Raw genomic sequence first — 26,529 nt, 5'->3', positions numbered from 1 at the left:
AAAAAGCTAAAAGGAAGCAAACAAAAGTAGAAAATGAAGCGGAAAGAGTCTCTACTAGTGCTGACTAGCGAGGGGGCGAAGTGTAGATTCAGCTCTGGAGAAGATACCTCAAAGTGTGAAGTGTGAGGTTGTGAGTGTTCCTTTCACCATAGGGGCCAACATTGCGCTGAGTGAGGACGTAGGGACCTCACCCCATCTGACAGATACCTCAGAGGAATAGGAGGCGAAATAAATATCCCATTCCAACTATGTAAGGTAAATTATTTCTTTGAGGACAATGTATATCTTTCTATGTGGGGGTGGGTGTATTTACATCATGGTTAGATGTTGTTGCCGATATTCTGAATCCAATCATGTACTATCTAGTAGAAGCTGGATGTTTAGGGTGTTTTAATTATTGCATTTTTAATTCTGCAGCTTGTGATATAAATATCTGTGTTTAATGATTATCTATAAAATATTTCTATTTCAATACCTCATTGTAAATATGAATAACAAATGATGTTGGCATAAGACTATAAGCATGTATATGTAATTATTTACTTTATTCATGCAAGAAAGTGTACATAACCGTCAGTAAATCTGCATTTGGCATTATTCTGTAAGAGGTGCATGAATCATGTTATTAACATTCTAAGACTTGCAGAAGAAGTTTAGCTCAGTTGCCTGTGGGTGTAAGGATTTAATTTTAGTTCTTGTATAGTCTAATGCCTAGAACTTATCTGAGTTATTCATATGGTCTTCTAATAGATTCAATAGGATAGGATAACGGGCCTCCCTGTACTTTTAGCCCAATTAGCCTAAATAGATAACCCCACCAAAAAGATTTTTATCTCATTTGAACCTGTCTTGTGCCTTTAAGACCCGTTTTCAATTCCAAACAGTCATTTACTCTCCATAGGGTGTTAGCATCCTACTCTGGCCCTGGCCTAAAATTTGGGTATTATCCACTTTAACTTAGGCAAAACACCTAAGTTGAGGGTGACTTTTATCAAGGTACAAATGCCAAATGGAAAGTGAGTGTAAATATTAATCTAAAAACTTTTAGCCCTGATCAGTTCAAAGATATTATGCACCTTTACTGAATGAATCAACATAAGTTGAGGGTGGTTGATGCTTATCTTTTTCAGTTTAAAAAAAATAAATAATAAAAAAATAAAAAATAGGGTTTTATGTATAAAGAAGATCCTGTTATTGGAAGTAGTAAAGGAGCTGATCTGGGCTACAGTAATGCCAAGACAAGGGGAGTTAAGTCTTAATGTGTCACTTTATCCAACAACATATCCTTACCTGACCTGAAGCCTTATCACAAGCCGTGAAATGACCTATTTTTCCCTAGCGAGTTGACCTTGAGGAGGTGTTATGTGGCTAGGGCAAGCCTATGGGTATTTTGTACTATGCTTGTAAGTTCTCCAATGAGTGTAAGAGTTTAGATTAGGTCTATATCATGTGATGAGTGGTGGATTTCATTATTGTGAGGGCAACTGGAGTTGCACTGAGTTTTGTTGTTCTTTGTGGGATGTAACATCCATGTTTGTGTGCTGAATTATGATCAATGTCGGGTGTAGACCCTGATGTGATAAATTCATATGATTGAAATGATTAGATAATAGTTGCATCAAAATGTTCAGTGGTTGGTTGCAGGTCATTGTATTGTTCATGTTTGAAATTAGGTGTTGAGTTGCTTGAGGACAAGTAATTATCTTAAGTTGAGGTTGTTGATGTTTCAACTTTTGACGGAACATTTAGCCTTATCTTCTTGGGAAAATTGAATGTTTTCAAGAAATTAAAGTGGTATTTAATGAGTCTTTTTAGTGTTTCAGGGAAAGGAATGCACTACAGAAGAAACTTGGAAAATGTAATAATAAAAGGAATTTGACGGTAAAAATGGTAGGCCTTCAGGCTTGCGACGGACCACCAGTTGGACCGTCAAGCATTATCCATACCATTGCCTCCCAAAATACTTAGGGGCGGACCTAACGGTAGACCATCAGTATTTCGACAGATCACCAGTTTTACCTCTAGCCTTTATCCAGAAACTACTCTTCGAAAGGACTTAGTGATAGATAAATTGCTTGACCATCATACTTTTGATGGACCACCAGTTGGACCGTCAGGCCTTATCCAGAAAACACTTTTTGAAAGAAATCAACGGATAAAATAGTTGATCGTCATACTTTCGATGGACCACTAGGTGTACCGTCAGCCCTTATCGAGAAACCACTCTTCGAAAGGACTTAGTGACGAAAAAAATCATTGACTGTCATACTTTCAATAGACCACCAGTTGGACCATCAGGCTTTATCCAGAAACCACTCTTCTAAAGAAATTAGTGATGGACCAAATGATGGACCATCAGACTTTCAACGAACCACCACTTTAGCCGTCAACTTGGATGCGGTTTTTCTAATTTTAAAATTTTAAATTCCTTTTTACCTGGGAACATATAAATACCAAATTTTAGGGTTAGTGGAGTCACTTTTATCCTTTATAAGTCTATAATCTATTGAAACTCTCTGTAACCTAGTACTTTGGGATGGGAACATATTTTTGGGGAAGTTAATCATTCAATTCTTTATAGAAGATTCAAGAACTGAATCTTGTGATTTTTGTAAGTGAATTCTAAATCTATTTATGAATAATAGAAGAATTATTTCTTCTCCTTCTATGGAATTTTGTGACTAGTTCCCATAACTAGGGTTATGGGATCATTAATGTGAAAAGCATCTATAGGTTGTAAATCAAATTGAGTTCAATGAATAACTGATATTGTATAAACCTTTCTTCAATTTAATGGCTTTCCTTGGTTGAAAACTTTAAAAGTGAGGCCAAGAACGTCACTAGTCTAAAAAGAAAGTGTTTGTCGGGAAAAGAAAGTGTTTACATAAATTCTAAGGACTTTAACCTTTTGGAATAATGGCAAATGATCTAACAGGATTAGCTTACATGATAAAAAGGTTGAAAGAACAATGTATCCTTTGAGGTTGAGTGAATTACAGGATAATCTATCCACTTAGGTTGAGAGACTAACGGATAAAGAATAGTATTCAACCCTTCTTGCAATTGAATTTGCTAACTGGATCTCGTAAGTTTTTCACAACCCTAATCGTGCTAGCATTTTAGTAACCATAGCCCTAGTTTGTTTGATCTCATTAAATTACTAATTACAAAGATGATCATTCACTAGAACACTCTTGTTACAATTAATTACATTATCAGTTACAAATCAAAAACCCTCTTATTCAGGAAGCTCTGATCAACATCCAGTAACGATTACAATACTTAGTGAGCATAGTATTCCCTATGGGATTCGACACCCAACCTAGTTGGGTTCTATATTTTACAACCACTGCTTACACATTCTAATGAGAGTTTTAATTTGGGTGTATCAGTGACCCAGAAAAAAGTGAGGGAGATTGGGTTCTTTCTCCTAGACTAGTGCTTATTACCGAAAGCCAATGATTAATACTTAGTGGTGGTTTCTGGGCATAAGGTTTCCAATATCAATTTGGAAAATCTTAGTCGGCTACATCCTACCCACATTATAGATTATGTGGTAAGCCTCATTGTGGTCATTGTGAGAAGGGTAAGAACAGATGTTTTAGATGTGGTAAGATTAGGCGTATACAATAAGATTTCCCTTTTTCTAACGGCTTGTTCGGCCAATAGGGCACTAATTTCCCTTAAAAATTCCACGTATACAAAAATGTATTCATATTTCAAAACAAGTTTCTAACATATTTTGGATGATGTAAAGATAGGTAGAACTACAAGGTATTACAAAAAAGTAAAGGAGATTTTGAGCTTGAAGAAAGGAAGGATGTCTATTCAGAAGTATGCCTTGAAATTCCATCAATTGTCTAGGTAAGACCCTGAGATAGTTTCTAGAATGAGGGCTAGGATATGTAAGTTTGTCTTGGGATTGTCCTACGAGTTGGTTCTTGAGAGCAAGGCATCTTTGTGGATAAAAAACATGGACATCTGTAGGCTGATTGTGTATATGCTATAAGTGGAAGAAGAGAAAAAAATAAGTTTAGTTTAGAGAAAGGTAAAGAAATAAGTTTAGACCATTTGAGCACAGTAGAAGCTATGGGGGTAAGTGGCCTAGAAAAAAGTGAGGGAGATTGGGTTATTTCTCCTAGACTAGTGCTCCTTAAAAAATTTAAATGAGCGATCATTGATCTCAGTTTAGTGTTGGGTTCTGGGTATCAGTTGCCAAATCTCAATTTGGCAAAGCTAAGTCGGCTACATCCTACCCACTTTACAGATTATGTGGTCAGCCTCATCGTGGTCAGTATGAGAAGGGAAGGAAGAGATAATTTAGATATGGTATGATTAGGCACATGCAATGAGATTTCCCTTATCTAATGGCTTTTCAGGCCAATAGGGCACTGATTTGCCTTATAGAAATGGCTTGGGAGATGTTCCGTCGCAAGTTTGACAGTCTATCAAATTGTCTGTCACACCTTACCCTGAAGCTTGACTCACTGCCTTTTCTACGATGGTCTAGGCAATGGTCCATCGCTAGATCGACGGTCTGTCAACTTGGCTGTCGCACTTAGGTGATTCTGACACCTCTGAGTAAAATGTCCATAACTTTTTACTTCAATACCAGATTTGGAAGAAATTGGATATATTGGAAATATAATTTGAGTTCCCGTATGATAAAAAACAAAAATCTTAAAAATTCCACGTATACAAAAATGGATTCATATTTTAAAACATGTATATAACATATTTTGGATGATTTCAAGATAGGTAGAAGTACGGTGTATTACGAAAAAGCAGAGGAGTTTTTGAGCTTAAAGATAGGGAGGATGTCTGTTTAGGAGTATGCCTTGAAATTCCATTAATTGTCAAGGTTTGCTTTTGAGATAGTCTCTAGAAGAGATTTCCCTTTTCTAATGTCTTCTTCGGCAAATAGGGCACTAATTTCCCTTGTAGAGATGGCTTGGACGATGGTCCATTGCAAGTTCGATGGTCCTTCAACCTATCCATCGCACCATATCAGGAAGGTTGAGCACTACCGTAGCTGCGATAGTCTAGATGATGGTCTGTCTCTAGATCAACGGTCAGTCAACCTGGTCGTCGCACGTGGGCGATTCTAATAGCTCTAGTAAAATGTCCATAACTTTTTACTCTGATACCGGATTTGGACGAAATTAGTATCATTGGAAATCTAATTCAATTTCTTGCATGATAATAAGTGAAAATCTTACAAATTCTATGTGTTCAAAAATGGATTCTTATTTCAAAGCAAGTTTCTAATATTCTTGGGACAATTTCAAGATAGGTAGAAGTACGGGGTATTATAAAAAAATAGAGGAGCTTGTAAGCTTGAAGTATGAGAGGATGTCTGTTCAGGAGTATGCCTTGAAATTCCATCAATTATCAAGGTAATATCCAGAGATGGTTTATAAAATAAGGGCTAGGATGTGTATATTTGTGTTAGGATTGTCCTACAAATTGGTGCTTGAGAGCAAGGCATCTTTGCAGGATAAAATTACCGACATCACTAGGCTGATTGTGTATATGCTATAAGTTAAAAAAGAGAAAAAAAACTTGAGTTTAGAGAAAAGTAAGGAAAAAAGTTTAGACCTTTCGAGCACAGTAGAAGTGATTGGGGTAAGTGGCCTAAAAAAAGATGAGGGAGATTGGGTTCTTCCTCCTAGACTAGTGCTCATTATCGAAATACAATGATTAATTATCGGTCTTAGTTTTGTAGAGGGTTTTGGGCATAAGGTTTCCAATCCCAATTTTACAGAAATCAGTCCGCTACATCCTACCCACCTGGTAGATTATGTGGTCAACCTCAACATGGCTAGTGTGGGAAAGGTAGGAAGACATATTTTAGATATGGTAAGATTGGGCACATGCAATGAGATTTCCCATTTCTAATGGCTGCTTGGGCCAATATGGTATTGATTTCCATTATAGCGATGGCTTGAGCGACAGTCCATGGCATGTTTGACAGTCCGTCATCCTTTCCATCACAACTTATCCAGAAAGTTGAGTCACAACCTTGGTTGCCATGGTCCAGGCAATGATCCATTGCTAGATCGATGTTCCATCAACCTGGCCGTCACACCTGGGTGATTCTGACAGCTCTGAGTAAAACGTCCATAACTTTTTAATCTGATATCGTATTTGGAAGAAATTGGAATCATTGGAATTCTAATTCAATTGCACACATGATAAAATGTGAAAATCATAAAAACTTCACGTGTACAAAAATGGATTCATATTACAAAGAATATTTCTAACATTTTTGGGATGATTTCAAGATAGATAGAAGTATGGGGTATTACAAAAAAATAGAGGAGTTTGTGTGGTTGAAGCAAGGAAGGATGTCTATTCAGGAGTATGCCATGAAATTCCATTAATTGTCAAGGTATTCTCCTGAGATAGTTTCTAGAATGAGGGCTAGGATGTGTAAGTTTATCTCTGGATTTTCCTATGAGCTGGTGCTTGAGAGCAAGGCATCTTTGTGGATAAAAAATATGGATACCTCTAGGATGATTTTGTATATACTATAAATGGAAGAAGAGAAAAAAACAAGTTGAGTTTATAGAAAGGCAAGGAAAGAAGTTTAAACCTTTCAAGCACTGTAGAAGGGATGGGGTAAGTGCCTTAGAAAAAAGTGAAGGAGATTGTGTTCTTTATCCTAGACTAGTGCTCCTTACCGAAAGTCAATGAGTAATCATCGGTATCAATTTAGTGGTGGGTTCTGGGCATCAGGTGGCCTATCTCAATTTGGCAGAGATCAGTCGGCTACATCTTACCTACCTTTTAGATTATGTGGTCAACCTTATTGTAGTTAGTGTGAAAAGGGCAGGAAGAGATATTTTAGATGTGGTAAGATTGGGCACATGCAATGAGATTTCCCTTTTCTTATGGCTGCTTGGGCCAATAAGGCACTAATTTCCCTTATAGAGACGGCTTGGGCGATGGTCTATCGTAAGTTTGATGGTCCGTCAACCCTTATATAACACCTTATCTAGAAGGTTGACACACTGCCTTAGTTGTGACGGTCTAGGTGATGGTCTTTCTCTAGATCGACAGTCCATCAACTTGGGCGATTTTGACAGATCTGAGTAAAACGTACATAACTTTTTACTCTGAAGCTAGATTTGGATAGAATAGAAAGTTTCTAACATTAATGAGATGATTTCATGCTAGGTAGAAGTATGGGGTATAACAGAAAAACAGAGAAGTTTGTGAGCTTGAAGACAGGGAGGATGTCTATTCAGGATTATGCCTTGAAATTCCACCATTGTAAAGGTATGCTCCTAAGATGGTTTCTAGAATAAGGGCTAGGATGTGTAAGTTTGTCTATGGTTTGGTCTTACGAGTTGGTTCTTGAAAGCAAGGCATCTTTGTGGATAAAAAATATGGACATCTATAGGTTGATTATGTATATGCTATAAGTGGAAGAAGAGAAAAAGCAAGTTGAGTTTAGAGAAAGGCAAGAAAAAAAGTATAGACTTTTCGAGCACAGTGGAAGCAATGAGGTTAAGCGGCCTAGAAAAAAGTAAGGGAGATTGGGTTCTTTCTTTTAGAATAGTGCTCCTTACTGAAAGTCAACGAGTAATTATCTGTCTCAATTTAGCGTTAAGTTCTGTGCATCAGTTGCCCAATCTCAATTCGGCAGAGCTCAGTCAGCTACATCCTAGTGACCTTGTAGATTATATTGTCACCCTCATCGTGGTCAGTTTAAGAAGGGTAGGAAGAGTTGTTTTAGATGAGATAATATTGGGCACATGCAATGATATTTCCCTTTTCTTAAGGCTACTTGGGCCAATAGGGCATTTTCCTTATTGTGACGGCTTGGGCGATGGTCCATCGTAAGTTTGATGGTGCATCAATCTGTCCATCGCAACTTATCCAAAATCTTGACTTACTACCTTGGCTATTACAGTCTAGGAAACGATCCATCTCGAGATTCATGGTCGGTCAACCTGGCCGTTACATCTGGGCGATCTAAAAGCTCTGAGTAAAATATCCATAACATATTACTCCGATATCGGATTTGGACGAAATTCATATTGTTGGAAATCTAAATCTGTTTCCCGCATGATAAAAAGTTAAAATCTTAAAAATTCCACGTGTAAAAAAATTGATTCATATTTCAAACCAAGTTTCTAACATTCTTGGGATGATTTCAAGAAAGGTAAAAGTACAGGGTATTACAAAAAATAAGAGGAGTTTGTGAGCTTGAAGAACGAAAGGATGTCTGTTCAGGAGTATGCCTGGAAATTCCATCAATTGTCAAAGTATGCTCCTGAGATGGTTTCTACAATATGGGCTAGGATGCGTAAGTTTGTCTCGGGATTGTCGTACGAGTTGGTGCTTGAGAGCAAGGCATCTTTGTGGATAAAAAATATGGACATCTCTAGGCTGATTTTATATATGTTATAAGTTGAAGAAGAGGAAAAATCAATTTGAGTTTAGAGAAATGCAAGGAAAGAAGTTTAGATATTTCGAGCATAGTAAAAGCTATGGGGGTAAGTGGCCTAGAAAAAATGGGGGAGATTGGGTTCTTTCTCCTAGAATAGTGCTCCTTACCAATTATCAATGAGAAATCTTTAGTCTAAGTTTGGTAGTGGGTTCTGGGCATCAGGAGCCCAATCTCAATTTGGCAAAGCTCAGTCGGGCACATCCTACCCACCTTGTAGAATATGTGGTCAGACTCATAGTGGTCAGCATGAAAAAGGTAGGAATAGATGTTTTAGAGGTCGTAAGATGTGGAACATGCAATGAGATTTCCATTTTCTAATGGCTTCTTGGGATAATAGGGCACTAATTTCCCCTATATCGACGGCTTGGGCGATGGTCCGTCGTAATTTTAATAGTCCGTCAACCTGTCCGTTGCATCTTATCTAGAAGGTTGAGTCACTTCCATGGCTATGATGATATAGGCGATGGTCCATCGCTAGATCGTGATTCCATCAACCTGGCCATTGCACCTGGGCGTTCTAATAGCTCTGAGTAAAATGTCCATAACTTTTTATTTTGATACTGAATTTAGAAGAAATTGGAATAGTTAGAAATCTAATTCAAGAGTATCCCTTGAAACTCCATCAATTGTCAAGGTATGCTCCTGAGATTATTTCTAGAAAGAGGGCTAGGATGTGTATGTTTGTCTCGGGATTGTCCTATGAGTTGTTGCTTGAGAGCAAGACATCTTTGTGGATTAAAAATATAAACACCTCTAGGGTGATTGTGTATATTCTATAAGTGGAAGAAGAGAAAAAAGAAAGTTGAGTTTAGAGAAAGGTAAGGAAAAAATTTAGACCTTTCAAGCACAGTAGAAGCGATGGGGTAACTGGCCTAGAAAAAATTGAGGGAGTTTGGGTTCTTTCTCGTAGACTAGTTCTCCTTACCGAAAGTGAACGAGTATTCGTCGGTCTCAGTTTAGTGGTAGGTTCTGGGCATCAGGTGCCCAATCTCAATTTGGCAGAGCTCATTTGGCTACATCATATCCACCTTGTATATTATATTGTCATCCTCATTATGGTTAGTATGATGAGGGTAGGGAGAGATATTTTAGATGTGGTAAGATTGGGAACATGTAATGATATTTCCCTATCCTAATAGCTTCTTGGGCGAATAGGGCACTAATTTTCCTTATAGCGACGGCTTGGGTGATGGTCCATCGTAATTTTAACAGTCCAACAACCTGTCAAGCATACCTTATCTAAAAGGTTAATTCACTGCCTTGGCTACGATGGTCTAGGCGAGGGTCCATCGCTAGATCGACAGTCTGTCAACCTGGCCGTCGTACCTGAGTGAGTCTAGCAGCTTTGAGTAAAATGTCCACAACTTTTTACTCCGTTACTGGATTTGGAAGAAATTGGAATCGTTGGAAATCTAATTCAATTTCCAACATGATAAAAAGTTGAAATCTTATAAATTCCACGTGTACAAAAATGGATTAATATTTCAAAGCAAGTTTCTTAGATTGTTGGATGATTTCAAGCTAGGTAGAAGTATGGGGTATTACAAAAAAACAGAAGAGTTTGTGAGCTTGAAGCAAGGAAGGATATCTATTCAGGAGTATGCCTTGAAATTCCATAAATTGTCAAGGTATGCTCTTGAGATGGTTTTTAGAATAAGGGCTAGGATATGCATATTTGTCTTGGGATTGTTCTACGAGTTGGTGCTTAAGAGCAAGGCATCTTTGTTGATCTAAAATACAGACATCTCTAGGCTGATTGTGTATATGCAATAATTGGAAGAAGAGAAAAAAGTAATTTCAGTTTACAGAAAAGAAATGAAAGAAGTTTAGACCTTTCGAACACAGTAAAATTGATAGTGGTAAGTGGCCTAGAAAAATATGAGGGAGATTGGGTTCTTTCTCCTAGACTAGTGCTCCTTACCAAAAGTCAAGGAGTAACCATCGATCTCTGTTTAGTAGTAGGTTCTGGCTATCAGCTACCCAATCTAAATTAGGCAGAGCTCCGTCTGCTATATCCTACCCATCTTGTAGATTATGTGGTCTGCTTCATCGTGGTCAGTATGAGATGGGTAGGAAGAGATTTTTTAGATATGGTAAGATTGGGAATATGAAATGAGACTTCCCTTTTCTAATGGCTTCTTGGGCCAATAGGGTACTGATTTCCCTTATAACGAAGGCATGGGCGATGGCCCGTCGAAAGGTTTATAGTCCATCAACCTGTCCATCACACCTTATCCAGAAGGTTGATTCACTACCTTGGCTGCGATTGTCTAGGCAACGGTCCATCACTAGATTGAAATTCCGTTAACCTGGCCGTCGCACATGGGTGATTTTAACAGATCTGAGTAAAACATCCATAACTGTTTACTCTGATACCGGATTTGGAAGATATTGGAATTATTGGAAATCCAATTTATTTTCCCACATGATAAAAAGTAAAAATCTTCAAAATTCCATGTGTACAAAAATGGATTCATATTTCAAAGCAAGTTTCTAACATTTTATGGACTATTTGAAGCTAGGTACAAGTATGGGGTATTACAAAAAAGCAGGTTAGTTTTTGAGCTTGAAGTAAGGAAGGATTTCTCTTTAGGAGTATGCCTTGAAATTCCATCAATTGTCAAGGTATGCTCTCGAGATAGTTTCTAGAATGAGGACTAGCATATGTAAGTTTGTCTCGGGATTGTCCTACAAGGTTGTGATTAAGATTATGGCATCTTTATGGATAAAAAATATGGATGTTTCTAGGATGATTATGTATATGCAATAAGTGGAAGAAGAGAAGAAAGCAATTTGAGTTTAAAGAAAAGCATGGAAAGAAGTTTAGACCTTTCTAGCATAGCAGAAGCGATGGGGGCAAGTGGCCTAGAAAAAAGTGAGGGAGATTGGGTTTTTTCTCCCAGACAAGTGCTCTTCACCAAAAGTCAATGAGTAATTATCGATCTCAGTTTAATAGTGAGTTCTGGGCAACAGGTACTCAATCTCAATTTGGCAAAGCTCAGTTGACTATATCCTACCCACCTTGTAGATTATATGGTCAGCCTCATCGTGGTCAGTGTGAGAAGGGTAGGATGAGATGTTTTAGATGTTGTAAGATTGGGCACATGCAATCAGATTTCCCGAAACTAATGGGTTCTTCGGTCAATAGTGCACTTATATCCCTTATAGCGATGGCTTGGGCGACGGTCTGTTGAAAGTTTAATAGTTCGTTAACCTGTCCATCACACATTATCCAGAAGGTTGACTCACTGCTTTGGCTGCGATGGTCTAGGCAATGGTCCATCGCTAGATCGACGGTCTGTTAACCTGGTCGTCGCACCTTGGTGATTTTAACAGCTCTAAGTTAAGCTTCCATAACCTTTTACTCCGATTCCGCATTTGGAAGATATTGGTATCATTGGAAATCCAATTCATTTTCCCACATGATAAAAAATGAAAATTAAAAATTCCACGTGTACAAAAATGGATTCATATTTCAAAAAAAGTTTCTAACATTTTATGGACTATTTGAAGCTAGGTAGAAGTATGGGATATTACTAAAAAGCAGAGGAGTTTGTGATCTTGAAGAAAGGAAGGATGTCTTTCTAGGAGTATGCCTTGAAATTCCATCAATTGTCATGGTATGCTCCCGAGATGGTTTCTAGAATGAGGGCTAGGATATGTAAGTATTTCTTGGGATTGTCCTACGAGTTGGTGCTTGAGAGCAAGGCATCTTTGTGGATAAAAAATATAGACGTTTCTAGGATGATTGTGTATATGCAATAAGTCAAAGAAGAGAAAAAAGCAATTTGATTTTAGAGAAAAGCAAGGAGAGAAATTTAGACCTTTAGAGCATAGTGGATGCAATGGGGGTAAGTGGCCTAAAAAAAAGTGAGGGAGATTGGGTTGTTTCTCCTAAAAAAGTGCTCTTTACCAAAAGTCAATGAGTAATCATTGGTCTAAGTTTAGTTGTGGGTTGTGGGAAACAGGTGTTCAATCTAAATTTGGCAGAGCTCAATCGGCTACATCCTACCCACCATGTACATTATGCGGTCATCTTCATCTTGGTCATTATGAGAAGGGTAGAATGAGATGTTTTAGATGTGGTAAGATTGGGCACATGCAATGAGACTTCCCTTAACGAATGGCTTCTTAGGCCAATAGGGCACTGATTTCCCTTATAGTGATGGCTTGGGCGATGATCCATCCAAAGTTTAATAGCCTGTCAACCTATCCATCGCACCTTATCCAGAAGGTTGACTCACTGTCATGGCTGCGATGGCCTAGGCGATGGTTTGTTGTTAGATGGATGGTCGGTAAATCTGGCCGTTGCACCTGGGCAATTCTGATAGCTCTAAGTAAACCTTCCATAACTTTTTACTTTGATACCAGCTTTAGAAGAAATTGGAACCGTTGGAAATCTAATTCAATTTCCCACATGATAAAAAGTGAAAATCGTAAAAATTTAGACATGTAAAAAAATGGATTCATATTTCAAAGAAAGTTTCTAACATTATTGGGATGATTTTAAGATAGATAAAAGTATGGGGTATTTCAAAAAGCAGAGGAGTGTGTGAGCTAGAAAGAAGGGAGGATGTCTGTTCAGGAGTATGCCTTAAAATTCAATCAATTATCAAGGTATGCTCCTGAGATGGTTTCAAGAATGATGGCTAGGATGTGTAAGTTTGTCTAGGGTTTGGTCCTATGAGTTGGTGTTTGAGAGCATGGCATCTTTGTGGATAAAAAATAAAGACATCTCTAGGATGATTGTGTATATGCTACAAGTGGAAGAAGAGAAAAAAGCAAGTTGAGTGCAGAGCAAGGCAAGGAAAAAAGTGTAGAACTTTCGAGCACAGTGGAAGCGATGGGGCTAAGAGGCCTAGAAAAAAGTGAGGGAGATTGGGTTCTTTCTCCTACACTAGTGCTCCTTACGAAAAGTCAATGAGTAATACTTGGTCTTAATTTGGTGATGGGTTCTGGGCATCAGTTGCCCAATCTTAATTTGGCAGAGATCAGTTAGCTACATCCTACCGACCTTGTAGATTATATGGTCAGCCGTATCGTGGTAAGTATGACAAGGGTTTGAAGGGATGTTTTAGATGTGGTAAGATTGGGAACATGCAATGAGATTTCCCTTTGCTAATGGCTTCTTGGTCCAATAGGGAACTAATTACCCTTATAGCGACGGTTTGGTTGACAGTCCATCGCAAGTTCGATGGTCCGTCAAGCTGTCCAACACACCTTATCCAGAAGGCTGAATCTCTGCCTTGGTTGGGATGGTCTAGGCAATGGCCCATCGCTTGATCGATGGTTTGTCAACCTGGATTATTCTGACAGCTCTGAGTAAAATGTCGATAATTTTTTACTCCGATATCGGATTTGGATGAAATTTGTATTGTTGGTAATCAAATTCAATTTCCTACATGATTAAAATTGAAAATCTTAAAAATTCAACGTGTACAAAAATATATTCATATTTCAAATAAAGATTCTAACATTCTTGGGACGATTTCAAGCTAGGTAGAAGTACAAGGTATTACAAAAAAGGAGAGGAGTTTGTAAGCTTGAAGCCAGAGAGGATGTAAGTTTGCTTAGGGTTTGGTCCTACAAGTTGGTGTTTCAGAGCAAGGCATCTTTATGGATAAAAAATATGGACATCTCTAGGCTGATGTGTATATGCTACAAGTGGAAGAAGCAAAAAAAACAAGTTGAGTTTAGAGAAAGAAAAGGAAAGAAGTGTAGACCTTTCGAGCATAGTAGAAGCGATGGGGCTAAGTGTCCTAGAAAAAAGTGAGGGAGATTGGATTATTTCTATTAGAATATTGCTCCTTACCTAAAGTCAACATGTAATCATCTGTCTCAATATAGTGGTAGGTTCTGGGCATCATGTGCCCTATTTATATTTGGCAAAGGTTAGTCAGCCACATCCTACCAACTTTGTAGATTATGTGGTCATCCGCATTGTGGTCAGTATGACAAAGGTAGGAATAGATATTTTAGATGATGTAAGATTGGGCACATGTAATGAGATTTGCCCTTTTTAATGGCTTCTTGGGCCACGAGGGCACAGATTTCCCTTATAGCAACGGCTTAGATGATGGTCCATCACAAGTTTGATGGTCCATCAACCTATCTGTCAAACCTTATCTAGAAGATCGACTCACTACCTTGGCTGCGACGGTCTAGGAGACAATCTGTCGCTAGATCGACGGTCCATCAACCTGTGTAATTCTGACAGCTCTGAGTAAAATGTCCATAACTTTTTACTCTGATGCTGGATTTAGATGAAATTTGTATATCTGCAAATCTAATTCAATTTCCCACATGAAAAAATTGAAAATCTTAAAAATTCCACGAGTACAAAAATGGATTCATATTTTAAAGCAAGTTTCTAACATTCTTGGGATGATTTCAAGATTGGTACAAGTATGGGGTATTACAAAAAAGAAGAGTAGTTTGTGAACTTGAATCTAGGGAGGATGTTTGTTCAGGAGTATGCCTTGAAATTCCATCAATTGTCAAGGTATGGTCCTGAGATGGTTTCTAGAATAAGGGCTAGGATGTGTTAGTTTATCTTTGTATTTTCCTATGAGTTGGTGCTTGAGGGCACGACATCATTGTCGATAAAAAATATGGACATCTCTAGGCTGATTGTGTATATACTACAAGGGGAAGAAGAAATAAAAGCAAGTTGAGTTTAGAGAAAAGAAAGGAAAGAAGTGTAGACCTTCCAAGCACAGTGGAAGCAATGGGGGTAAGTTGCCGAGAAAAAAGTGATGAAGATTGGGTTCTTTCTCCTTGACTTGTTCCCTTTACCATAAGTAAAGTAGTAATCGTCGGTCTCAATTTTGTGGTAGGTTCTGGGCATCAGGTGCCAAATCTGAATTTCACAGAGCTGAGTCGCCTACATCCTACCAACCTATTATATTATGTGGTTAGCCGCATCGTGGTCGGTGTGACAAGGGTAGGGAGATATGTTTTAGATATGGTAAGATTGGGCACATGCAATGAGATTTCCCTTTTCTAATGGTTTCTCAGACCAATAGGGCACTGATTTCCCTTATAGTGACGAATTGGGCAAGGGTCTATAGCAAGTTTAACAGTCCGTCAACCTGACCATCACACCATATTAAGAAAGCTAACTCACTTCCTTAGCTGCGATGGTCTAGACGGCAGTTTGTCGCTAGATCGAAGGTCCGTCAACCTAGATGTTACACCTAGGTGATTCCAATAGATTTAAGTAAAACGTCCATAACTTTTTACTTTGGTACCAGATTTGGATGAAATTGGTATCATTGGAAATCTAATTCAATTTCCCATATGATAAAAAGTGAAAATATTAAAAATTCCACATGTACAAAAATGGATTCATATTTTAAAGAAAGTTTCTAACATTCTTGTAAAGATTTCAAGCTAGGTAGAAGTATAGGGTATTACAAAAAAGAAGAGGAGTTTGTGAACTTGAATCCAGGGAGGATGTCTGTTCAGGAGTATGCCTTGAAATTCCATCAATTGTCAAGGTATGCTCCAGAGATGGTTTCTAGAATGAGGGCAAGGATGTGTTCAGTTATCTTGGGATTGTCCTATGAGTTGGTACTTGAGAGCAAGGCATCTTTGTGGATAAAAAATATAGGCATCGCTATGCTGATTATGTATATGCTACAAGTGGAAGAAGAGAAAAAAGCAAGTTAAGTTTAGATAAAGGAAAGGAAAGAAGTGTATATCTTTCGAGCACAGTGGAATCGATAGGGTATGGAGCCTTGAAAAAAGTGAGGGAGATTAGGTTCTTTCTCCTACACTAGTGCTCCTAACAAAAAGTCAACGAGTAATCATCGGTCTCCTTTTAGTAGTGGTATCTGGGCATCAGCTGCCTAATCTCAATATGGTAGAGCTCAGTCGGCTATATCCTACCCACCTTATATATTATGTGGTCAGCCTCATCGTGGTTAGTGTGAGATGGGTACGAAGAGATGTTTTAGATGTGGTAAGATTGGGCTCATGCAATGAGACTTCCCTTTTCTAATGGCTTCTAAGGCCAATAGTGCACTGATTTTACTTATAGCGATGGCTTGGGCGACAGTTCATCGAAAGTTTAATAGTCCGTCAACCTGTGCATCACACCTTATCCAGAAGGTTGACTCACTACCTTGGCTATGATGGTCTAGACAACGGTCTGTTGCTAGATCGATGGTCTGTTAACCAGGCAGTTGCACATCAGAGATTCTAACAACTATAAGTAAAATACCCATAACTTTTTACTCTGATACCAGATTTAGAAGATATGGGAATTTTTGGAAATCTAATTCAATTTCCCACATAATAAAAAGTGAAAATCCTAAATATTCCACGTGTACAAAAATGGATTCATATTTCAAATCAAGTTTCTAACATTTTATGGTTGGTTTGTAGTTAGGTAGAAGTACATGGTCTTACAAAAAAACAAAGGAGTTTGTGAGCTTCAAGCAAGGAAGGATGTCTCTTTAGGAGTATGCCTTGAAATTCCATCAATTGTCAAGGTATGCTCCTGAGATGGTTTCTAGAATGAAGGCTAGGATATGTAAGTTTGCCTCGGGATTGTCCTACGAGTTGGTTCTTCATAGCAAGGCATCTTTGTGGATCAAAAATATGGAAATCTCTAGGCTGATTGTGCATATAAAATAAGTGAAAGACGAGAAAAAAGCAATTCGAGTTTAGAGAAAAACAAAGAAAAAAGTTTAGACCTTTTGAACATAATGGAAGCGATGGGGGTAAGTGGCCTAGAAAAATGTGAGGGAGATTGGGTTCTTTCTCCTAGACAAGTGCTCCTTACCAAATGTCAATGAATAATCATCGGTCTCAGTTTAGTAGTGGGTTCTGGGCAATAGGTGCCCAATCTCAATTTGGCAAAGGTTAGTCTGCTACATCCTAACCTCCTTGTAGATTATGTGGTCAGCCTCATCATGGTCAGTGTGAGAAGGGTAGGAAATTATGTTTTAGATGTGGTACGATTGGGCACATGCAATGAGATTTCCCTTTTCTAATGGCTTCTTAGGCCAATAGAGCACTCATTTCACTTATAGTGACGATTTGGGCGAGGGTCCATTGCAAGTTTAGCAGTCCGTCAACCTTTCAATCGCACCATATTTAGAAGGTTTACTCACTACCTTGGCTGTGAGGGCCTAGGTAATAGTTTGTCGCTATACCGACGGTCCGTCAACCTGGCTGTTACACCTGGGTGATTATAACAACTTTAAGTAAAACGTCTATAACATTTTATTCTGATACCGGATTTGGATGAAATTGGTATCATTGGAAATTTAATTGAATTTCCAATATGATAAAAAGTAAAAATCTTAAAAATACCATGTTTACAAAAATGGATTCATATTTTAAAGCAAGTTTCTAACATTCTTGGGAAGATTTAAAGCTAGGTAGAAGTACGGGGTATTACAAAAAAGAAAAGGAGTTTGTGAACTGAATCTAGGAAAGATGTGTGTTGATGAGTATGCCTTGAAATTCCATCAATTATCAAGGTATGCTCCTGAGATGGTTTCTAGAAGGAGGGCTAGGATGTGTTAAGTTATCTTGGGATTGTCCTATGAGTTGGTGCTTAAGAGCAAGGCATCTTGGTGGATAAAAAATATGGACATCTGTAGGCTGATTGTGTATATGCTATAAGTGGAAGAAGAGAAAAAATCAAGTTGAGTTTAGAGAAATGAGCTGAAAGAAATGTAGACCTTTCTAGCACAGTGAAAGTAATGGGGGTAACTGGCCTAGAAAAAAGTGATGAAGATTGGGTTCTTTCGACTAAACTAGTGCTCCTTACTGAAAGTCAATGACTAATCGTCGGTCTCAGTTTATTGGTGGGTTCTGGGCATCAGGTGGCAAATCTCAATTTAGCAGAGCTCAGTCGGCTATATCCTACCGACCTATTATATTATATGGTCAGCCGTATCATGGTCGGTGTGAAAAGTCTAGGAAGATATGTTTTACATGTGGTAAGGTTGGGCACATGCAATGATATTTCCCATTTCTAATGGATTCTAAGGCCGATAGGGAAGTGATTTCCCTTATAGCGGTAACTTGGGCGAGGGCCCATCACAAGTTTAACACTCTGTCAACCTATCTATTTCTCCATATCCAGAAGGTTGACTCATTCAATTTGCTGCGATGGTCTAGGAAACATTCTGTTGCTTGATCAACGGTCCGTCAACATGGCCATTATACCTGGGTGATTCTAACAGCTCTAAGTAAAACGTCCATAACTTTTTACTCAGATACCGGATTTGGAAGAAATTGGAATTGCATGAAATTTAATTTAATTTCTCACATGATAAAAAGTGAAAATCCTAAAATTTCCATGTGTATAAAAATGGATTCATATTTCAAATCAAGTTTCAAAGATTTTTTGGATGATTTCAAGCTAGGTAGAAATACGGGGTATTACAAAAAAGCAGAGAAGTTTGTGAGTTTGAAGAAAGGGAGGATGTCTATTCAGGAGTATGCCTTGAATTCCATTAATTGTCAAGGTATGCTCCTGATATGCTTTCTAGAATAAGGGCTAGTATGTGTAAGTTTCTTTTGGGTTTAGTCCTACGAGTAAGTGTTTAAGTGCAAGGCATCTTTGTCGTTAATAAAATATAGACATCTCTAGGATGATTGTGTATATGATACAAGTGGAAGAAGGGATAAAAACAAGTTGAGTTTAGAGAAAGGCAAGAAAGAAGTGTAGACCTTTCGAGCACAGTGGAAGCGATGGGGGTAAGTGACCTAGAAAAAAGTGAGGAAGATTGGGTTTTTTCTCCTAGAATAGTGCTCCTTACCAAAAGTCAACGAGTAATAGTTGGTCTCAATTTGGTGGTGGGTTATGGGCATTAGGTCCCTATTCTCAATTTTGAAGTACTCAGTCAGCGACATCCTACCGACCTTGTATATTATGTGGTCAGCTGCATAGTGGTTAGCGTGAGAAGGGTAGGAAAAGATGTTTTAGATGTGGACAGTTTGGTCACATGAAATGAGATTTTTCTTTTCTAATGGCTTCTTGGGCCAATAGGGCACTGATTTCCCTTTAGTGACAGCTTGGACAATGGTCCACCACAAGTTCGACGGTCCATCAACCTGTCTGTCACACCTTGACTAGATGGTTAACTCTCTACATTGGCTGCGACGGTCTATCGCTAGATCGACGGTCCATCAACCTGGGAGATTCTGACAGCTCTGAGTAAAATGTCCATAACTTTGTACTCCGATATTCGATTTGGACGAAATTAGTATCTTTGTAAATTTAATTTAATTTCCCTCATGATAACAAGTGAAAATCTTAAAAATTACATGTGTAAAAAAATGGATTCATATTTCAAAAAAAGTTTCTAACATTCTTGGGATAATTTCAAGGTAGGTAGAAGTACGGGGTATTACAAAAAAAAGAAGAGATTGTGAACTTAAAGCCATGGAGGATGTCTGTTCTGCAGTACACCTTGAAATTCCATCAATTTTCAAGGTATGCTCCAATGAAGGTTTCTAGTATGAGGTCTAGATTGTGTAAGTTTATCTTGGGATTGTCCTACGAGTTGGTGCTTGAGAGAAAGGCATCTTTGTGCATAAAAATATGGACATATCTAGGCTGATTGTGTATATGCTACAAGTTAAAGAAGAGAAAAAACCAAGTTTAGTTTAGTGATATCCAAGGAAAGAAGTGTATACGATTCGAGCACAGTGGTAGCGATGTGGTAAGTGGCCTAGAAAAAAGTGAGGGAGATTGGGTTCTTTCTCCTAGACTAGTGCTCCTTATCGAAAGTCAACGAGTAATCGTCGGTCTTAATTTAGTGCTGGGTTCTGGCCATCAAGTACCCAATCTAAATTTGGTAGAGATTAGTTGGGTACATCCTACCAACCTTGTAGATTATGTGGTCAACCGCATCATGGTCAGTGTGACAAGGGTAGGAAGAAATGTTTTAGATTTAGTAAGATTGGGCACATGCAATGAGATTTCCCTTTCCTAATTGATTCTTGGGCTAATAGGGTACTGATTTTCCTTATTGCAATGGCTTGCGCGATGGTCTTTCATAAGTTTAATAGTCTGTCAACCTGTCCATCGCACCTTATCAAGAAGGTTGACTCACTGCCTTGTTGCGATGGTCTAGGAGATGGTCTGTTGCTAGATTGACAGTCTATCAACCTGTCCATCGCACCTTATCCTGAAGAATGACTCTCTGCCTTGGCTGCAACGGTCTAGGCGACGGTCTGTCACTAGATCGATAGTTCGTCAACCTGGGCTATTGTGATATCTCTGAGTCAAATGTCCATAACTTTTTACTATGATATCGGATTTGGACAAAATTAGTATCTTTGGAAATTTAATTGAATTTCCCATATGATAAAAAGTGAATATCTTAAAAATTCCACGTGTACAAAAATGGATTCATATTTTAAAGCAATTTTCAAACATTCTTGGGACAATTTCAAGCAAGGTAGAAGTACAGGGTATTACAAAAAATCATAGGAGTTTGTGAGCTTGAATCCAGGGAGGATGTCAATTGTGGATTATGCCTTTAGATTCCATCATTTATCTAGGTATGCTCCTGAGATGATTTCTAGAATGAGAGTTAGGATGTTAGTTTATCTACGGATTTGTCCTACGACTTGGGGCTTGAGAGCAAGGCATCTTTGTGGATAAAAAATATGGACATCTATAGGCTGATTGTGTATATTATACAAGTGGAAGAAGAGAAAAAATCAAGATATGTTTAGAGAAAAGCAAGGAAAGAAGTGAAGACCTTTCCAGCACAGTAGAAGCGATGGGGGTAAGTGTCTTAGAAAAAAGTGAGAGAGATTAGGTTCTATCTCTTAGACTAGTGCTACTTACCAAAAGTCAAAGAGTAATCATCGGTTTCAATTTTGTGGAGGGTTCTGGGAATCAGGTGCCCAATCTTAATTTGGCAGAGCTTAGTCTACTACATCCTACGGACCATGTAGATAATGTGGTTAGCCACATCGTGGTCAATGTGACAAGGGTAGAAAGGGATGTTCTAGATGTGGTAAGATTGAGCACATACAATGAGATTTACCTTTTCTAATGGCTTTTTGGGCCAATAGGGCACTAATTTCCCTTATAGAAATAGCTTGGGCAACGGTCTATCACTAGTTCGACAGTCTGCCGACCTGTCCATCGCACCTTATCCCAAAGGTTGACTCATTACCTTGGCTGTGATGGTCTAGGCGACAATCCGTTGGTATATCGACGGTCAGTCAACTTGTACGATTCTGGCAGCTCTGAGTAAAATGTCCATAGGTTTTTACTTCTATACAAAATTTGAACTAAATTGGTATCGCGGAAAATCTAATTCAATTTCCAACATGAAAAAAAGTGAAAATCTTAAAATTTCCACGTGTACAAAAATGGATTCATATTTCAAAGAAAGTTTTTAGCATTCTTAGGATGATTTCAATCTAGGTAGAAGTACGGAGTATTACAATAAAGTAGAGGAGTTTGTAAACTTGAAGCCAGGGAGGATGCTTATTTAGGAGTATGCTTTGAAATTCCATTAGTTGTAAAGGTATGCTCCTAAGATGGTTTCTAAAATAAGGGCTAGGATCTGTAAGTTTATCTTGGTATTGTCCTATGAATTGGAGCTGAAGAGCAAGATATCTTTGTAGATAAAAAATATGGACATCTCTAGGATGGGGGTAAGTGGCCTAGAAAAAAGTGACGAAGATTGGGTTCTTTCTACTAGACTAATGCTCTTTGCAAAAATTCAATGAGTAATCGTCGGTCTCAATTTAGTGGTGGGTTCTGGGCATCAGGTGCCAAATCTCAATTTGGCAGAGCTCAGTCAGCTATATCATACCGACCTATTAGATTATATGGTCAATCGCATCGTTGTCGGCCTGACAAGGGTAGGAAGATATGTTTTAGATGTGGCAAGATTGGGCACATGCAATGAGATTTCCCTTTTCTAATGGCTTCTTAGGCCTATAGGGTCCTGATTTCCCTTATAGCGAAAACTTGGGCGAGGGTCCATCATAAGTTTAACAGTCCATCAACCTGTCCATCGCAGCATTTCCAGAAGGTTGACTCACCACCTTGGCTGCGATGGTCAAGGCAACGATCCATCGCTAGATCGACAGTCCGTCATCATGGTTGTTACAGCTGGGTGATTCTAACAGCTCTAAGTAAAATGTCCATAACTTTTTACTTAGATATCGGGTTTGGAAGAAACTGGAATCGCTGGAAATCTAATTCAATTTCCCACATGATAAAAAGTTATAATCTTTAAATTTCCGTGTGTACAAAAATGGATTCATATTTCAAAGAAAGTTACTAATACTTTTTGGATGATCTCAAGCTAGGTAGAAGTACAGGGTATTACAAAAAAGTAGAGAAGTTTGTGAGTTTAAAGCAAGAGAGGATGTCTTTTCAGGAGTATGCCTTGAAATTCCATCAATTGTCAAGGTACACTCCTTAGATGCTTTCTAGAATGAGGGCTAGGATGGATAAGTTTGTCTAGGGTTTGGTCCTACGAGTTGGTGCTTGAGAGAAAAGGCATCTTTGTGGATAAAAAATATGAACATCATTAGGATGATAGCGTATATGCTACAAGTGAAAAAAGAGATAAAAATGAGTTGAGTTTAGAGAAAGGCAAGGAAAGAAGTGTAGACCTTCTGAGCACAGTGAAAGTAATAGGGGTAAGTATCTTAGAAAGAAGTGAGGGATATTGTGTTCTCTCTCCTAGACTAGTTCTCCTTACCAAAAGTCAATGAGTAATCGTCAGCCTCAATTTAATGGTGGGTGCTAGGCATCAGGTGCCTAATCTTAATTTGGTAGATCTCAGTTAGATACATCCTACCGACCTTGTAGATTATGTGGTCAGCCGCATCGTGGTTAGGGTGACAATGGTAAGAAAAGATGTTTTAGATGTGGCAAGATTGGGCACATGAAATGAGATTTCCCTTTTTCTAATGGCTTCTTGGGCCAATAGGGCACCAATTTCCCTTTTAGTGACGGTTTGGGTGACGGTTAGTCGAAAGTTCAACGGTCCGTTAATCTTTCCGTCACACCTTACGTAGAAGATTAACTCTCTGCCTTGGCTACGATGGTTTAGCAGAAGTCTGTCGCTAGATCGATGGTCCCTCAACCTGGGCGATTCGGCCAGCTCTAAGTAAAATATCCATAACTTTTAACTCTGATACCACATTTAGAAAAAATTGGTATCGTTGTAAATCTAATTAAATTTCCCACATGATATAAAGTGAAAATCTTAAATATTCCACGTTTAGAAAAATGGATTCATATTTCAAAGAAACTTTCTAACATTCTTGGGATGATTTATAGCTAGGTAGAAGTATGTGGTATTACAAAAAAGAAGAGGAGTTTGTGAACATAAAGCCATGGAGGATGTCTGTTCAGGAATACACCTTAAGATTCCATCAATTGTCAAGGTATGCTCTTGAGATAGTTCCTAAAATGAGGGGAAGAATGTGTAAGTTTATATTAGGATTGTCCTATGAGTTGGTGCTTGAGAGAATGGCATCTTTGTGGATAAAAAATTTGGACATCTCTAGGCTGATTGTGTGTATATGATAAAAGTGGAAGAAGAGAAAAAAGCAAGTTGAGTTTAGAGAAATACAAGAAAAGAAGTGTAGAACTTTCGAGCACAGTAGAAGTAATGTGGGTAAGTGGCCTAGAAAATGTGAGGGAGATTGGGTTCTTTTATCTAGACTAATACTCCTTAACGAAAGTCAACGAGTAATCATCGGTCTCAATTTAGTGGTCGGTTTTGGGCATCAGGTGTCCAATCTCAATTTGGTAGAGCTCAGTTAGCTACATCCTACCAACCATATAGATTAAGTGGTCAATTGCATCGTATTCAGTGTGACAATGGTAGGAAGAAATGTTTTAGATGTGGTAAGATTGGGCACATGCATTGAGATTTCCCTTTCATAATATCTTCTTGGGACAATAGGGTACTGATTTTCCTTATAGCAATGGCGTGGGCAACGTTCCATCATAAGTTTAGTTGTCCGTTAACTAGTCCATCGCACCTTATCCAGAAGGTTGACTTACTACCTTGGCTGCGATGGTCTAGGCGACACTCCATCACAAGATCAACGATCCGTCAACCTGGCCATCGCACCTAGGCGATTCTGACAGCTCTGAATGAAACGTCCATAACTTTTTACTCCAATATCGGATTTGGACGAAATTGGTATCATTGGAAATCTAATTCAATTTACATATGACAAAAAGTGAAAATAATAAAAATTCCACCTGTACAAAAATGAATTCATATTTCAAAGAAAGTTTCTAAAATTCTTGGGATGATTTCAAGCTAGGTAGAAGTAGGGGTATTACAAAAAAATAGAGGAGTTTATGAGCTTGAAGCCATGGAAGATGTTTGTTTAGAACTATGCCTTGAAATTCCATCAATTGTCAAGGTATGCTCCTGAGATGGTTTCTAGAATGAGGGCCAAGATGTGTAACTTTTCCTGAGGATTGTCCTATAAGTTGGTGCTTGAGAGCAAGGCATATTTGTTGATTAAAAAAACAGACATCTCTAGGCTGATTGTGTATATGCTACAAGTGAAAGAAGAGAAAAAAACAAGTTGAGTTTAGAGAAGTGCAAGAAAAGAAGTGTAGACCTTTCGAGTATAGTGAAAGAAATAGGGGTAAGCATCCTAGAATAAAGTGAGGAAGAATGGGTTCTTTCTCCTAGACTAGTGCTACTTAGCGAATGTCAATGAGTAAACATCGGTCTCTATTTCGTGGTGGGTTCTAGGCATCAGGTGCCCAATATCAATTTGGTAGAGCTTAGTCAGATACATCCTACCCACTTTGTAGATTATGTGGTCAGCCGCATCATGGTCAGTGTGATAAATATAGAAAGTGATGTTTTAGATATTGTAAGATTGGGCACATGTAATGAGATTTCCCTTTTCTAATGGCTTCTTGGGCTAATAGGATGCTGATTTCCCTTGTAGCGATGGCTTGGGCGATGGTCCATTACAATTTTGATGGTCCATCAACCTGTCCATCACACCTTATACAAAAAGTTGACTCACTACCTTGGCTGCGACAGTCCAGCCAAAGGTCCATTGCTAGATCGACGGTCTATCAACCTGGGAGATTCTGTGTGCTTTGTGTAAAACGTCCATAACTTCTTACTCTGATACCGAATATGGATGAAATTGGTATCATTGGAAATCTAATTCAATTTCCCATATAATAAACGTGAAAATCTTAAAAATTCCACGTGTACAAAAATGGATTCATATTTCAAAGCAAGATTCTAACATTCTTGGGATGATTTAAATCTATGTAGAAGTATGGGGTAATACAAAAAAGTAGAGGAGTTTGCGAGCTTAAAGCTAGGGAGGATGTCTGTTTAGGAGTATGCCATGAAATTCTACTAACTGTCAATGTATGCTCCTGGGATGGTTTCTAGAATGAGGGCTAGGATGTGTAACTTTGTCTTAGGATTATACTACAAGTTGGTGGTTGAGAGTAAGGCATCATTGTGGATATCCCTACGCTGATTGTGTATATGCTACAAGTGAAAGAAGAGAAAAAAAACAAGTTGAGTCTAGAGAAAAGCATGGAAAGAAGTGTAGACCTTTCAAGCAAAGTGGAAGCGATGAGGGTATGTGGCAAAAAAAATGAGAGAGAATGGGTTCTTTCTCTTAGACTAGAGCTCCTTATCAAAAGTCAATGATTAATTATCGATCTCAATTTAGTGGTGGATTCTGGGCATCAGGTGCCCAATATCAATTTGGCAGAGCTCAATCGGCTACATCCTACCGACCTTGTAGAATATATGGTCAGCCGCATAATGGTCGGTGTGACAAGGGTAGGAAGAGATGTTTTAGAGTTTGTAAGATTGGGCACATGCAATGAGATTTCCCTTTTCTAATGGAATCTTCTGCCAATAGGGAACAAATTTCCTTTATAGCGACGACTTGGGTAATGGTCTGTTGTAAGTTTGATGGTGCGTCAACCTGTCCATTGCACCTTATTGAGAAGGTTGACTCACTACCTTGGGTTTGATGGTCTAGGAGATGGTCCATCGCTAGATCAACAGTCCATCAACTTGGCCATCGCACCTAGGCGATTCTGACAG

This window comes from Capsicum annuum, chromosome 4, assembly GCF_002878395.1.
Source record: "Capsicum annuum cultivar UCD-10X-F1 chromosome 4, UCD10Xv1.1, whole genome shotgun sequence".
Taxonomy (NCBI): Eukaryota; Viridiplantae; Streptophyta; class Magnoliopsida; order Solanales; family Solanaceae; genus Capsicum; species Capsicum annuum.
This window is presented reverse-complemented; position numbering follows the sequence as displayed.